The sequence below is a fragment of the Peromyscus leucopus genome, chromosome 8a (assembly GCF_004664715.2).
Source record: "Peromyscus leucopus breed LL Stock chromosome 8a, UCI_PerLeu_2.1, whole genome shotgun sequence".
Taxonomy (NCBI): Eukaryota; Metazoa; Chordata; class Mammalia; order Rodentia; family Cricetidae; genus Peromyscus; species Peromyscus leucopus.
In genome coordinates, this window is record NC_051085.1 from 6,846,417 (window position 1) to 6,861,692 (window position 15,276).

General features: G+C 46.3%; 1 long non-coding RNA gene across 1 annotated transcript; it reads left to right on the top strand.

Annotated features, from left to right (window-relative positions):
* Positions 1-4,039: 4,039 nt before the first annotated feature.
* LOC119086879 lies at positions 4,040-15,001 on the top strand. The gene is made up of 3 exons (XR_005090264.1): positions 4,040-4,569; positions 7,816-7,980; positions 14,907-15,001. It is a non-coding gene; the product is annotated as an uncharacterized LOC119086879 (long non-coding RNA).
* Positions 15,002-15,276: the final 275 nt, after the last annotated feature.

Consider the following 15,276-nt stretch of genomic DNA (forward strand, 5'->3'; position numbering starts at 1 on the left):
ATTTTTCTGAATGTTTAAAGAGAAGTCAGATGTGACTTGTCCTCCAGACTTAACAATTCCCTTTTAGAATCCAAAATTCAGAGGGCAGAGTGTAAAAATGGCTCCTTTCATCAAAATGTACCCCTCATTTTGCACTAATAACCTATCATATTTTTAACCAAACTCTGTAGCATGCAGAATATTAAATGTATTTGCTAAAGAAGTATTGGTTGATTTCTGTTGATTAGAATAACATAGTCTGTAGAATTAAAAAATAATTGCTTACATTTTTGTAGTACTGACATAATCAGATTTCACAACATAAATAAGCATGAAACCATACTAAAACAATATTAAGTTTAGGACAAAATAGACCCAATGTTTGGTTGAGCTAAGGTCCTGGTATAGCCCCACCCACTTCTGTATCCCCCAGTCAAACCTGAAGATGGGGTGGGAAGCTTTGCCTGTGGCACAGGTGGGCACATCCATCAGTTTACCAGTGAAGGAGAGGGCCAGGGCAATGCCATCTTTGTTATCATAGTACGAATTGGAGGCCCCAGGGTGCTCTGAGGCCAGCCGGGCACAGGGAGGTCCACTTTTCCGCTGCAGCCAGTGTGACTAGCTTGGAGAAGTCCATGGCATGTTTCTTAGGGGCAGAATCCACCGTGACCCTAGATCCAGAGGAGCCTTGCCTTCCTCGGCTCTGCCCTGTCCTCAGATGCCACCTCCCACCCCTGTTCCGGTCTCCTTCATTCTACCTCAAGGCTGGAAATGAAGCTCCAGGGTTACAGGAGCGGGAAGTCCCCAACCCTGTCCTGTTCCCATCACCTGTGCCTGGGTCATGGAAAGAGCTGCAGGTGGCAAATGCCTGTTATAAAGGGGGGGGGGGCTAAGGCAGAAAGAACCCTGCAGGTTCGAGGCCAGCCTGGTCCATGTGTTGTTTCAGGCCAGCCAGGCTACATAGCAAGAGCCTGTCTCCAAAGATCAATGACGAGAGTGTGAAGAGCCGCCATCTCTAGCCTTTTGTTCGCCCCTTACCAAGCTTTGCAAGTGGCAGGAAGGTCTGTGTCAGGCCTGGGGACACCAGCATGGGTCTCAGCTCCTAGAGACTTGGTGACTTGGTTTCCTCGTTTTTTTTTTTTTTTTTTTTTTTTTTTTTTTTTTTTTTTTTTTTTTTTTTGCAGTGAGGGCTTGTTTGCTCTTCGGATCCAGAAGACTCAGGTTAAATGCTCCTCACATTGACGGCTGAGGGACTGTATAGCTTCCTTACCCTGTTTTTCTCCTAAAAACTATGTATCAAACAGTAGTTAGCCATGGGTACTTTTTGCTGGATGATTAATTAAGGCTAATTTATTATTAAAATCCTTGTTTTCCAATCTAGAGATTCATCAGAAACATCTGGGATGAGAATATAGACTCTATATGCCGAACACAAGCACATCAGCAGTAGATGGGTCTGGAAACCTGTATCTTCAGGAAACAAGATGCTTAAGATGAGTGTAGGGGGAGAAAGCTGGCACACTGAAGGTGCCAGCATCAGCAGTGGATGCCAGTAGGTCTAGGGCACACTACAGGGCACTTGGTGGTCCCTGGTTTGGGAGAAGAAAGCACAGGAAATTCTATTTAGTTTCATGATATATTTCTAAACTCAGAAAGGAAGATTGTTCTAACACATCTTTTTGCTAACAGCATGGCACTCTCAGCCTGTGCTCACACAGCATGGTCTGACCACCTTCATGCCCGGGGAAGTGTGGCTCCACCATGCGGAGGCCTTTTTTTGTCCTCCTAGCCAGCCAGGAATCGCCTCACATTATAGTTTGTGTCGCTGGATGTCACCAGCATGGTTATTAGATAAAGGCAGGAGCTTTAAATCACGGAATCTGTGTAGCTGGAATATTTCTCTCCGGGTTCGCCAATCCCCTGCAGTCCCGCAGCCTGCTTATAAAACTGTCACTCAGAAGCTTATAGTACTTATAAACTGTATGGCCATGCAGTACCCCCATTCACACCCCTGCAGCACCCCCATTCACACCTCTACAGTACCCCCACTCCCACCTCTGCAGTACCCCATTCCCACCTCTACAGTACCCCATTCCCACCTCTGCAGTACCCCCATTCCCACCTCTGCAGTACCCCCGTTCCCACCTCTGTGGTACCCCCATTCACACCTCTGCAGTACCCCCATTCCCACCTCTGCAGTACCCCATTCACACCTCTACAGTACCCCCATCCACACCTCTGCAGTACCCCATTCCCACCTCTGTGGTACCCCCATTCCCACCTCTGCAGTACCCCATTCCCACCTCTGCGTACCCCCATTCACACCTCTGCAGTACCCATTCCCACCTCTGCAGTACCCCCATTCTCACCTCTGCAGTACCCATTCCCACCTCTGCAGTACCCCCATTCTCACCTCTGCAGTACCCCACTCCCCACCCCTGCAGTACCCCCGTTCACACCTCTGCAGTACCCCTTTTCACACCTCTGCAGTACCCCCATTCCCACCTCTGCAGTACCCCATTACCACCACTGCAGTACCCCCGTTCCCACCTCTGCGGTACCCCATTCCCACCTCTGCAGTACCCCCATTCCCACCTCTGCAGTACCCCATTCCACCTCTGTGGTACCCCATTCCCACCTCTGCAGTACCCCGTTCCCACCTCTGCAGTACCCCCATTCCCACCTCTGCAGTACCCCATTCATACCCCTGCAGTACCCCCATTCCCACCTCTGCAGTACCCCCGTTCCCACCTCTGCGGTACCCCCATTCCACCTCTGCAGTACCCCATTCCCACCTCTGCAGTACCCCCATTCCCACCTCTGCAGTACCCCCATTCTCACCTCTGCAGTACCCCATTCCCACCTCTGCAGTACCCCCATTCCCACCTCTGCAGTACCCCATTCCACCTCTGCAGTACCCCATTCCCACCTCTGCAGTACTCCCTGTTCCCACCTCTGCAGTACCCCCATTCCACCTCTGCGGTACCCCATTCCCACCTCTGCAGTACCTCCCTCGCCATTCCCACCTCTGCAGTACCCCATTCCCACCTCTGCAGTAACCCCCCTTCCCACCCTGCGTACCCATTCCACCTCTGCAGTACCCCCATTCCCACCTCTGCAGTACCCCATTCCCACCTCTGCAGTACCCCCATTCCCACCTCTGCAGTACCCCATTCCCACCTCTGCAGTACCCCATTCCCACCTCTGCAGTACCCCCATTCCCACCTCTGCAGTACCCCATTCCCACCTCTGCAGTACCCCCATTCCCACCTCTGCAGTACCCCATTCCCACCTCTGCGGTACCCCATTCCCACCTCTGCAGTACCCCCCATTCCCACCTCTGCAGTACCCCATTCCCACCTCTGCAGTACCCCCATTTTCCCACCTCTGCAGTACCCTTCCCCCCATCTCCCACCTCTGCAGTACCCCCGTTCCCACCTCTGCAGTACCCCCATTCCCACCTCTGCAGTACCCCCGTTCCCACCTCTGCAGTACCCCTTCCCACCTCTGCAGTACCCCCATTCCCACCTCTGCATACCCCATTCCCACCTCTGCAGTACCCCCGTTCCCACCTCTGCGTACCCCATTCCCACCTCTGCAGTACCCCCGTTCCCACCTCTGCAGTACTCCCCTGTTCCCACCTCTACAGTACCCTGTTCCACCTCTGCAGTACCCCCATTCCACCTCTGCAGTACCCCCATTCCCACCTCTGCGGTAACCCCATTCCCACCTCTGCAGTACCCCATTCGTTCCCACCTCTGCAGTACCCCCACTCTCAGTACCTCTACAGTACCCCCATTCCCACCTCTGCAGTACCCCATTCCCACCTCTGCAGTACCCCCACTCCCCACCTCTGCAGTACCCCCATTCCCACCTCTGCAGTACCCCCGTTCCCACTCTACAGTACCCCCCATTCCCACCTCTGCAGTACCCCCATTCCCACCTCTGCAGTACCCCCACCCATTCAACCACCACCTCTGCAGTATCCCCCATTCCCACCTCTGCATACCCCCCCACCTCTGCAGTACCCCATTCACACCTCTGCAGTACCCCCATTCCCACCTCTGCAGTACCCCATTCCCACCTCTGCAGTACCCCCATTCCCACCTCTGCAGTACCATCATGGCCCAGGAGAAGTTCAAGGAGAGAGAACACAGGCTGAGGATGACCTCCTGGAAACAGCAGGGCAGGAAGATGAGGGGGTGCAGTGTGAGATGCAGAGGCACTTGCCGCTGAGAACGCAGGTGAAGACAACTGTGAAAGGCAGGGCTTGTCAATGAGGCAGACCTGATCCGGGTTTGATGGACAGTCCATGCAACAGGCTCCAGCCAATAGGATTTGCACCTAGTTCCGGCAGCAGACAGGAGGAGCAGCTTCTCCAGGCGTGGCCCCACATCCATCCCTGTCCTGACATTTGCTACTGAATGGGGAACATGCAGCCATGCCACTCACAGAACACTAGAGGGAGCCACTGAAGCCAGCCTCCTTTTCTGATGTCCTTGGAGGGTAACTCCAAACCCACTTCAGGAACGAGAGAGCAGCGGAACTTGGCCAACCAGATCGCTTGCTTCAAGAGAAACGGATTGTGAGGTATGAGGGTTTGTTTCCACTCCTATTCCCTACAAAGTACCCCCTGTAATGATACGACACATGGGAGGCCGTGGTGGGTTGGGCCAAGGTGCCCAGGTGGGTGAGAGAGACTTGGCAGTGAGTGGTGTGGCATGGTGGAAAGTTACTCACACCCCAGGCACGGCGTCCACGTGGAAGTTTATTTTGAGGGGAGAGGAGAGGGAATGGAGGGAAGGAGGAGAGATATAGAGAGAGGGGTGTACACCTCATGGGAATAGAGAGGAGAGGGGGAGGGAGAGGAGGAGTTTTCTTTTTAAAGGCAACTTTATGTCAGACGAAGGGCAGGTCCCCATGGGGCGGGCCAGAATGCCAACATTCCTCCATTTTGATTATTACAAAAATATGGGTTATGGACAGCAAGTGGAGGAACAAGGGTGCTGAATCTCGAGGCTGCTTCCTGCTGATCTGGGGGCAAAGTGGGAGGGGGAAGTTGGGAGCTGGGGACAGGGTGGGAGGTAGGAGTGAAGAAACATTTAGTTGGCTGTCATCGTGGAGATCTCAGGCATCCGTCCCTGGAGGGAGGTGAGAAAGCAGGTTGCTAGGAGAAAGAAATAGGTTGTTATCATGGGCCATCAGAACTAGCCACGGGAAAAATGATAACTGCTAGAAAGATTGGAACAGAGAAGTGCCCTGGGTGTGCAAAAGAGGCAAGGTGAATGAGTGAGGAAGGACAGCAGATAGGCCTTTCGTGGGACATCCTGGAAAACCAGGTTCTGGTTGCTGGGTAGGTGCCCGCTTGAGCCTGGAGAGGTGGTACCAGCAATGAATTGAGGGAGGATGTGTTCTTTAGGAGTACATGAACCATCACATCTGCTGTTTCTCTGGAGGTGGGGTGCATCCATCCCAGTTGGCATCCTCAGTTGGTGGTTGGCATCCTTGGAGCTTGTGCAGGGGCTGGAGCATCTGGAGGACCCTCTGTGGGTTGGCCTTGGCCCAGGCAGGAGGAGCAAAACTGCAAAATATGCTTGAAAATGGGTGGGGTCAAAATGGGCTCTGGAGACCGCTAGTTTTCATCAGACCAGATGTCTTGGTACAGTAGCAGAACTTTTCCCCGGAGCCTGCAGGTATCTGTCAGACAGCTGGAACAAATTTACATCTTGGCATCATAGCAAAAGGGTTAAAAATTCCATAGAAATTTAAGGACTCCTAAGAATTGTTTATATCAGTGCTGTATCAGTTTATCAAAACTGCATTTATCAGTATTAAAACTTTGAACCTCTGAAGCTATGTCTGAAACCAGTTTCTCCCATACCATGAAGTCTGTGAATGAGGCATACCTGTCTGTATTTTTAACAGGACACTTATTAATGAGCTATCAAGGTGCTTGTAATCTTGGGGCTGTTAAACTGGTACCCTAGTCATTGAACATTGTCATATTTGAGAAGGATAAATTTAAGAAGTGAGACAGCTTTCCAGCTACCTAGGCAGCAATCCTAAGGCTCTCCGTGGTTGTTGGGAGGACAGAAACCCCAAAGGCAGCATTTGTTCAGCTGCTAAGCCCAGAAGATCTGACAGATTTTTTTTTGTGGAGTAGGAATTTGGGGAGATTGACCCACCTTGACTTTGGCAATATGGGGTGATCAATCTTCCATTGTTCCATTTATTATAGAGATTCAATTGTGTATTAAAGCTATACTTTGACCAGCCAAGGGTCTGTCAAAAGGCAAGCCATTTATTATGAAATATTTGGTGTTATCCAGTTTTTAATATGTCAGCTGTCTTCTGCTATTAAAATTCTTGTGTGCCCAAATAGTATAGACCATTTGGCAAACAGCTAAGCTTCTCAGACCTGCTGAACATCTAGGTAACTAACTCCCTCACTGAGTCTTGGAGCCACTGCTACTAGATGCATAGCTTTGTTTCTTGTGCAAATGAACTTCAGATCATCCCCTTCCCTTAAGCTAGAGGCCTAGTAGAGAGATTGACTGAGGACAGCAGGGCTTTTTGCAATAACCAGGTGCAGTGAGGACTGGAGCAGAATTCCAGAGACAGAGAACCGTGTGGCCACAGAGAAGAGAAGACAGAGATTCTGTAGAGGGTAAGGCAGATCTTGATAGAGTTTTCTGAGAGCCAGGAGTGAGGAGCCAGGAAGGATAGATGGAGGACGAGGGAACAGAGGAAGATCAGGCCAAAAGCATAGGAGCTTACTGAAACTATGAGGACAGGAAAGCTGGGCACAGAGAGGAGCTGTATGTGAGGACAGGGCTGAAAGTGTGCAGATAGAATTGACCTAGAAGAATAAAGTGAAGAACTCAGTATGCTTAGATTCATTTGATATCCCTCAGATTAGGATCCTTAGCTGCTTGTAGCATCTGTTCTGGACCCTGATAGAAATCTCCTCAAGGCAGGCACTTGGGGAGAATTCATTAGTTCTCATTTAGAGATTGCAACTTATTCATTTCTGTTGAATAATGATGTCTCTGGGTAAAAAAAAAAGCAACAAGCTCACAGTGTGACAGACCTGCTTGTCTGCGCAGCTACAGGAAATACAGAGGAGGGACTGCATTCTTCACAAGGTCCCAGCAGTACAGTCCTCCAGTTCTCCAGCTGGGATCTATTCCAGTTAACACCCATACTTCCTGCCTGTCAGCCCTCTGAAGGGTCCGCTGCAGCCTGAGGGCCTGTCTGCCCCTTATAGTCACCTCACAATGGCCTCTTGTCTCCTGCTCTTTAAAACCCTTCAGAAAATGTCCTTGTTTCCTGTTTGGATATATAGGCTAGGCTGGAAATCTTTGGCTCTGTTGTGTTTATTCATCTGTGTCTTAGTTAGGGTTTCTATTGCTGTGTAGAGAGACACAATGACCACAGCAACTCTCATAAAGAAAAACATTTAATTGGGGCTGACTTACAGTTCAGAGGTTTAGTCCGTTATCATCATAGCAGGAGGCATGGTAGACAGACTTAGTGCTGGAGAAGGAACTGAGAGTTCTACATCTTGATCTGCAGGCAGCAGGAATCTACCCAGTGTCTGCCGCACTGGTCATAACTTGAGCACATGAGACCTCAAAGCCTGCCCCCAGAATGATACACTTCCTCCAACAAGGCCACACCTCCTAATAGTGCCACTTCCTATAGGCCAAGCATTCAAACACATGAGTCCATAAGGGCCACACCTATTAAAACCATCACAATCTGCTTATACATTATTTTTGGTCATTTTCCTACTATAAACATTGGTATTCTGTTAAAAAAGTATAATATTTACAGTTGTAGAAGGAAGAGGAAGAGGAGGAGGAGGAAAGACCTTTGTCTGAACTTTACAACATGTATATGACCTTAATGCTGAAAACTACAAAATACGGATGGTCAAAGGAGCGCTGAGTCACCAGGAAGACATGCCATGTTCATGAGTTGGATAACTCAACAAAGCAGGTATGATGATTCTCCCAAACAGACACAACTCAATGAAATTCCTACCAAAATGCAAGCAGGAACTTTGACACACTTAGATAAGAAGTATATGGAAAGACAAATGAAAGTAAGAAAAGCCAGAGCAACCTTGAAAAATAACAATATTGGAGGAAGCCTCATTCTAGCCAACTGTACCACTTAGTACCACAATGACAAGAACTGTGTGTTCTAGGGGAAAGTGGGTCAGAGGCTCATGAAGAAGAATGAAGAACTGAGAAAGAGAGCCGCGTAAGCATGCTCACTGGTTACAGGTGGTGCCGGAGCAAGTGAGTGTTGAATGGTCAACAGATAAATCTCTACTCACACACACTGTATACAAAAATTAACTCAAACAATCATGACACACATATAAAATGCAAAATTATAAAACATTTAGAAAAATTTAGAAGAATGTCTCCAGAATCTAGGCCTTGGCAAAAATCCTCAGATTTGACACCTAAGATACAGTTCATAAAAAGAAAACATTTATAAGCTGACTTCATCAGGATTAAAAGTTTCATCTTTGAAATTCTGTTAAAAGATGAAAATGAGGGGGGCTGGAGAGATGGCTCAGAGGTTAAGAGCACTGACTGCTCTTCTCCTGAGTTCAATTCCCAGTAACCACATGGAGGTGCAACAACCATCTATAGTGGGATCTGATGCCCTCTTCTGGAATAAGGATGTACATGCAGATAGAGCACTCATACACATAAAATAAATAATATGAAAATGAGCTGAAGATTGGAGGAGAATCCCTATAAACCACACATCCAACACTCTTACTCTGGTGCTTTGAAAGAAAATGTCCCTCAAAGGGAGGGGCACTATTAAGAGGTGTGGCCTTGTTGGAGGAAGTGTGTCACTGTGGAGGTGGGCTTTGAGGTCTCATATATGCTCAAGCCATGCTCAGTGAGACAGTTCACTTCCTGTTGCCTGCAAGTCAAGATGTAGGACACTCAGCTCCTTCTCCAGCACTATGTCTGCCTGCATGTCACCATGTCCCACCATGATGATAATGGACTAAACCTCTGAAAATGTAAGCCACCCCAATGAAATGTTTTCCTTTTGCAAGAGTTTCTGTGGTCGTGGTATCTCTTCACAGCAATAGAAACCCTGACTAAGATACCTACACAGCCACAAAATCTAGATATAAGTCTAGAATATTTGTCAAAATCTTTTCAAAACTCACCAATAAAAACACCCATCAGTTGGGCCCACTGGTACATGTCTGCAATCTTAGCACTCAGGAGGCTGAGGCAGAAGTTGTACCATGAGTTGGAGGCTAGCCTCAGCTATATAGCAAGACCCTGACTCAAAAATAAAACAGAACAGGGCCTGGAAAGATAGCTCAGTGGTTAAGAGCACAGCTTCTCTCCCAGAGGATCCAGGTTCTATTCCCAGCACCCACATAGCCACTCACAACTGTCTGTAACTCTAGTTCCAGGGTGTCTGATGCCCTCTTCTGGCCTCCATGAGCACTGCGTGTACATGGTGCACAGAGAAATGCAGGCAAACATCTATCTATACACATAAAACAACAACAAAACCCAAATCTAGGAAACAGGGAAAAGATGAGTGAGTCTTGCAGACGTGGGGATACACACACACACACACACACACACACACACACACACACACACACACACACAAAATACTGGAAAAGGTGTTCTGCATCCTGAGCCAGTAGGGAAAGAAATGCAGACTGAAACCACCAGGAAGCACCACTCTGTGTCTAACAGACCAGGAAAGTCAACAACACTGAAATCTATGACCCACCCAGCAACTGCCCTCCTGCACATCCGTGTCAAAATGTCATAGTTTCACACAGAAACCTGCACACTGATGTTCACACAACACTTTTTTTTGTGACAACCCCAATTACACACAGCCAAAGTGTTTTTCAAAGAGGAGCTGTAGTGAAGTCTCTCCAGCTGCAACCCGCATCAAGCCACAAAAAAAAACACAACCTAAAAAACTGCTCAGTCATTTTCATTTTTTTTTTTTTTTTTTTTTTTTTTTTTTTTTTTTTTTTTTTTTTTTTTTTTTTTTTTTTTTTTTTTTTTTTTTTTTTTTTTTTTTCAAAGAGGGAGCAGTGAAGCCAACCACAGTAACCGCTGTGGAGTCCACCCAGCGACCTGGGAGAAATGGAATTAATGGAAATAGTACCAACCCCATTGCACACTCAGAGATTTTCCTTGTGTGACATTCTTGAAATGTAAGAATTACAGAAATAGAGTTAGTTTCTAGTTCTGGGGTGAGATGGGCATGGAGCGAGGGAAGTTCAGGCACAAAGAAACAGGAGGGATGGGTGAGGTCCTGTGGGCACAGAATTTGGTGATTTGAATGAGATGCCCCACCCCCCATAGGCTCAGATGTTTGAATGCTCGGTTCCCAGTTGATGGTACTGGTTGGGGAGGCTTTGGAGGCGTGGCCTTGCTGGAGAAAGTATAACACTTGGGGTGGGCTTTGAGTGTTTAAAAGATTTGTGCTGCCACAACTATGGCTGCCTTACTGGAGGCCAAGCTGGTCCTCGGACCCCAGGTAAAACCTCATCCGCCACCTACTAACACTCCCTAAAGCCTGCCCAACAACTCCAGACTGCACTCCCTCCCCTGGGCTCCATATTCTGGTCTACAACTTCAGCAGAAGATTTCTGCTTCCCCTGAGGCCAGGCTGATACTAGGACCCGAGGTAAGACACTGCCCACAGCCAGCTCACACTCCCTAAAGCTGGCCCAATAGCCTCCAACTGCACCCCCACCCCTAGCTCCATATCCCAGACCATAGCTTCGGCTGAAAACTTCTGCTGTACTGGAGGCCTACTAGGAATCTCAGATGCTAAGCAGGTACCCAGAACCCCAGAGACCACACAGGTACTTGGAACCACAGAAGCAATGTTAGCACCCAAACCCCCAGAGATCTTTCAGGCTTCAAAAACCCCAGCTTAACAGAAGTCTTTAAGGCTGGCTTTAAAGACCTCTTCTCAGGGCCCAAAGAAGACGCAACAATAAGCGAGGGAAAGATTAATGGAAAAGGGATGAATCTATTCATACTGTAATCCTTCTGTGCATGTCTCTTTATTTTCTCTCTTGTTCTCCTAATTTTCTTGGCCTAATTGTCTATAATTTTTTTAGCTCTAATTCTCTGTTCTCATCTTCCTGCTTCTTCTTATCTAGCCTAATAATTCTTCTTTCACAGGAGGCTTGAAGCAATAGAAAAAGTTATTGGTCAAAGGAATATTCCCAAAGACTCACTAGTCACCAGAACCCCTGGCCACTTAGGCCAGAAGACCAGAGAGGAAATAGAAATCAAGGAACAAAATACCATCCAACAAAGACAAACACAGGAATCAACATCTAGACAATGGTAGAGAGAGAACATTCAAACTCATAAAATCAGAAATGAAAAAGGAGACATAACAAGAGACACTGAGGAAATCCAGAGAATCATCAGGTCATATTTCAAAAGTCTGTACTCCTCATAATTGGAAAATCTAAAATAAATGGACAATTTTCCCAATAGATAGCACTTACCAAAGTTAAATCAAGATCAGATAAACAATTTAAGTACACCTATAACCCCTAAGGAAATAGAAGCAGCCAATAAAGTCTCCCAACCAAAAAAGTCCAGGGCCAGATGGTTTCACCCCAGAATTCTACCAGAATTTCAAAGAAGAGCAAATTCCAATGCTCCTGAAATTGTTTTAAACAATAGAAACAGAAGGAACATTGCCAAATTCACTTTATGAGCGCACCATTTACCCTGATACCCAAACCACACAAAGGCTCAATAAAAAAGAATTGCAGACCAATTTCCTCATGAACATTTTTGCAAAAATACTCAATAAAATACTGCCAAACTGAATCCAAGAACACATCAAAAAGGTCATCCACCATGACCAAGTAGGCTTCATCCAGAGATGTAGGTGTAGTTCAACAAACAAACAAAAAAAATTGTCAATTTAATCTACCATATGAACAAACTGAAAGAAAAAAAAACACATGATTATCTCATTAGATGCTGAAAAAGCCTTTGACAAAATCTAACACTCCTTCATGAGAAAAGTCTTAGAAACAGCACGGACACAAGGAACATACCTAAACATAATAAAGGCAATATACAGCAAGCTGATAGCCAACATCAAATTAAATGAAGAGGAACTTAACGCAATTCCATTAAAATCAAGGACAAGATAAGGCTGTCCACTCTCTCCATATCTATTCAATACAGCTATAGCAGTAAGGCAACTGAAGGAGATCAAAGGGATATAAACTGGAAAGGAAGAAGTAAAAGTATTATTAGTTGCAGATGATATGATAACATGCATAAATGACCCCAAAAGTTCTACCAGGGAACTACAGCTGATAAACACCTTTAGCGAAGTGACTGGATTCAAAAAAACCAGACCCTCCTGTATACAAATGGTAAATGGGATGAGAAAGAAAGTATGGTAACAACATCCTTCACAATAGCAACAAATAATATATCTTGGGGGTAACTCTAACCAAGCAAATGAAAGACCTGTATGACAAGAACTTCAAGTCTTTGAAGAAAGAAATTGAAGGAGATATCAGAAGATGGAAAGATCTCCTATGCTCATGGATCAGTAAGATTAATATAGTAAAAATGGCAACCTTACCAAAAGCAATCTACAAATTCAATGCAATCCCCATCAAAATCCTTTACAAACCTTGGAAGAACAATACTCAACTTCATATGGAAAAACAAAAAAACCCAGGATAGCTAAAACAATCCTGTACCATAAAAGAACTTTCAGAGGTATCACCATCCCTGATCTCAAGCTCTACTACAGAGTCACAGTTAAAAAAAAACAAACAAACAAACAAACAAAAAACCCTGCATGGTATTGGCATAAAAACAGACAGGTGGATCAGTGGAACCGAATTGAAGACCCAGATATAAATCCACACACATATGGACACCTTATTGATAAAAAAATTGTACAATGGAAAAAAAGCATCTTCAACAAATGGTGCTGGCCTAACTGGATGACACCATGTAGAAGAAGATTGCAAATAGATCCATATCTATCACCATGCACAAAACTCAGGTCCAAGTGGATCAAAGACCTCAACACAGATCCAGTTACACTGAACCTGATAGAAGAGAAAGTAGGAAGTATCCTTGAACACATTGACACAGGAGACTGCTTCCTGAACATAACACTGATAACACAGGTACTAAGATCAATAAGTACTAAGTGGGTCATCGTGAAACTAAAAAGCTTCTGTAAGACAAAGGACACCGTCAAAAGGACAAAATGGCAGCCTACAGAATGGAAAAAGATCTTCACCAACCTCACATATGACAGAGGGCTGATTTCCAAAATATATAATGAACTCAAGAAATTAGACATCTGGGTCAAGGTTGGGGGGATTAGGTGGGGGTAGAAGGAAGAGGAGGAGGGATGAGAGGGGAATATGTGGTTGGTACGTAAAATGCATAAAAAAATTTTAAATGAAAAAGAAATTAGACATTAAAAAACAAATAATCAAATTTTAAAAATGGGGTACAAATCTAAACAGAGAATTCTCAACAGAAGGATCTCAAATGGCTGAGATACACTTAAAGAAATGTTCAGTATCCTTAGCCATCAGGGAACAGCAAATCAAAATGACTCTGAGATTCCATCTTACAGTTGTCTGAATGGCTAAAATCAAAATCACAAATGACAGCTCATGCTGGTGAGGACATGGAGTCAGAAGAATACTCCTCCATTCACAGTGAAAGTGCAAACTCGTACAGCCACTTTGGAAATAATTATGGTAGTTTCTCAGAAAATTGGGATTTGACCTACCTCAAGACCCAGCTATATTTCTCTTGGGCATATACCCAAAGGATTCTCCATTGTACCACAAGGACACATGCTCAACTATGCTCATAGCAGCTTTATTTGTAATAGCCAGAAACGGAAAACAACCTAGATATCCCTCAACCAAGGAATGGGTAAAGAAAATGTGGTACAGTTACACAATGGAGTACTACTCAGCTGTTAAAAACAAGGATGCCGGGCAGTGGGGCACGCTTAATCCAGCACTCGGAGCAGAGTCAGCGGATCTCTGTGAGTTCGAGCAGCCTGCTACAAGTGATTCCAGAAAGGCAAAGTACACAGAGAAACTTGTCGAAAAAAAAAAAAAAAAAAAAAAAAAAAGGACATCATGAAATTTGCAGGCAAATAGATGGAACTAGAAAAAATCATCCTGAGTGAGGTAACCCAGACCCAGAAAGCCAAGCATGGTATGTACTCACTTACAGGTAGATGTTAGATGTAAAGGATAACCATGCTAGAATGCACAGACCCAGAGAAGCTGAGTAACAAGAAAGGCTCGAGGTAGGGACATATGAATGTCACTGCGGAGGGGAAATGGAATAGAAGAAACAGGTGGATGAGGAAGTGGTCTGGATGGGGGGTGGGCATGGGAACAGGGGGGATCAGGTGGGGGGGATGGAGGGAGAGAGTACTGGGAAAGACAACTGGAATCAGGGGCATCTCTGGGATGAGTGAGAAGGCTAGTGCAATGGAAACTCCCAGGAATCTGAGGGTGACCCTAGCTAAGACTTAGCAATGGGGGATATGGAACCTGAACCGGCCATCTCCTGTAACCAGACAGGACTTCCACTGGCGGGACTGGGACCCCAACCCAGCCACAAAACCTTTGACCTACAATTTGCCCTGCCCATAAGATACGCTGGGACAAAGGTGGTTCAGAAATTATGGGATTGACCAACCAATGACTAGTCCAGCTTGAGACCCATACCATGAGAGGGAGCCTACTCCTGGCACTGCCCGGAGGGTTGACAGCCCAGAGACCTGGGATAGAACCAAACATGGCTGGCAATAGAAAAGTCAACGAAATGATTCCTAATGATACCCTGCTCCACTCATAGACTGGTGCCAAACCCAACGATCCTCAGAGAGGCTTCACGCAGCAACCGGTGGAAACAGATGCAGAGACCCACAAGCCAAACATTAGGCAGAGCTCTGGGAATCCTGTGGAAGAGAAGGAGGAATGATTGTAGGAACCAGAGGGGCCCAGGACACCACAAGAAAACCCACAGAACCAACTCACCCGGGCTCATTGGAGCTCATGAGACTGAACCAACAATCAAGGAGCCCGCGTGGGACTGACCCAGGCTCTCTGCATATATGTTACAGTTGTGTAACTTGGTCTTCCTGTGAGGCTCCTAACAGAGGGAGCAGGGGCTCTCTGACTCTGTTACCTGCTTTGGGACCCTTCCCTCCTGCGGGGGCTGCCTC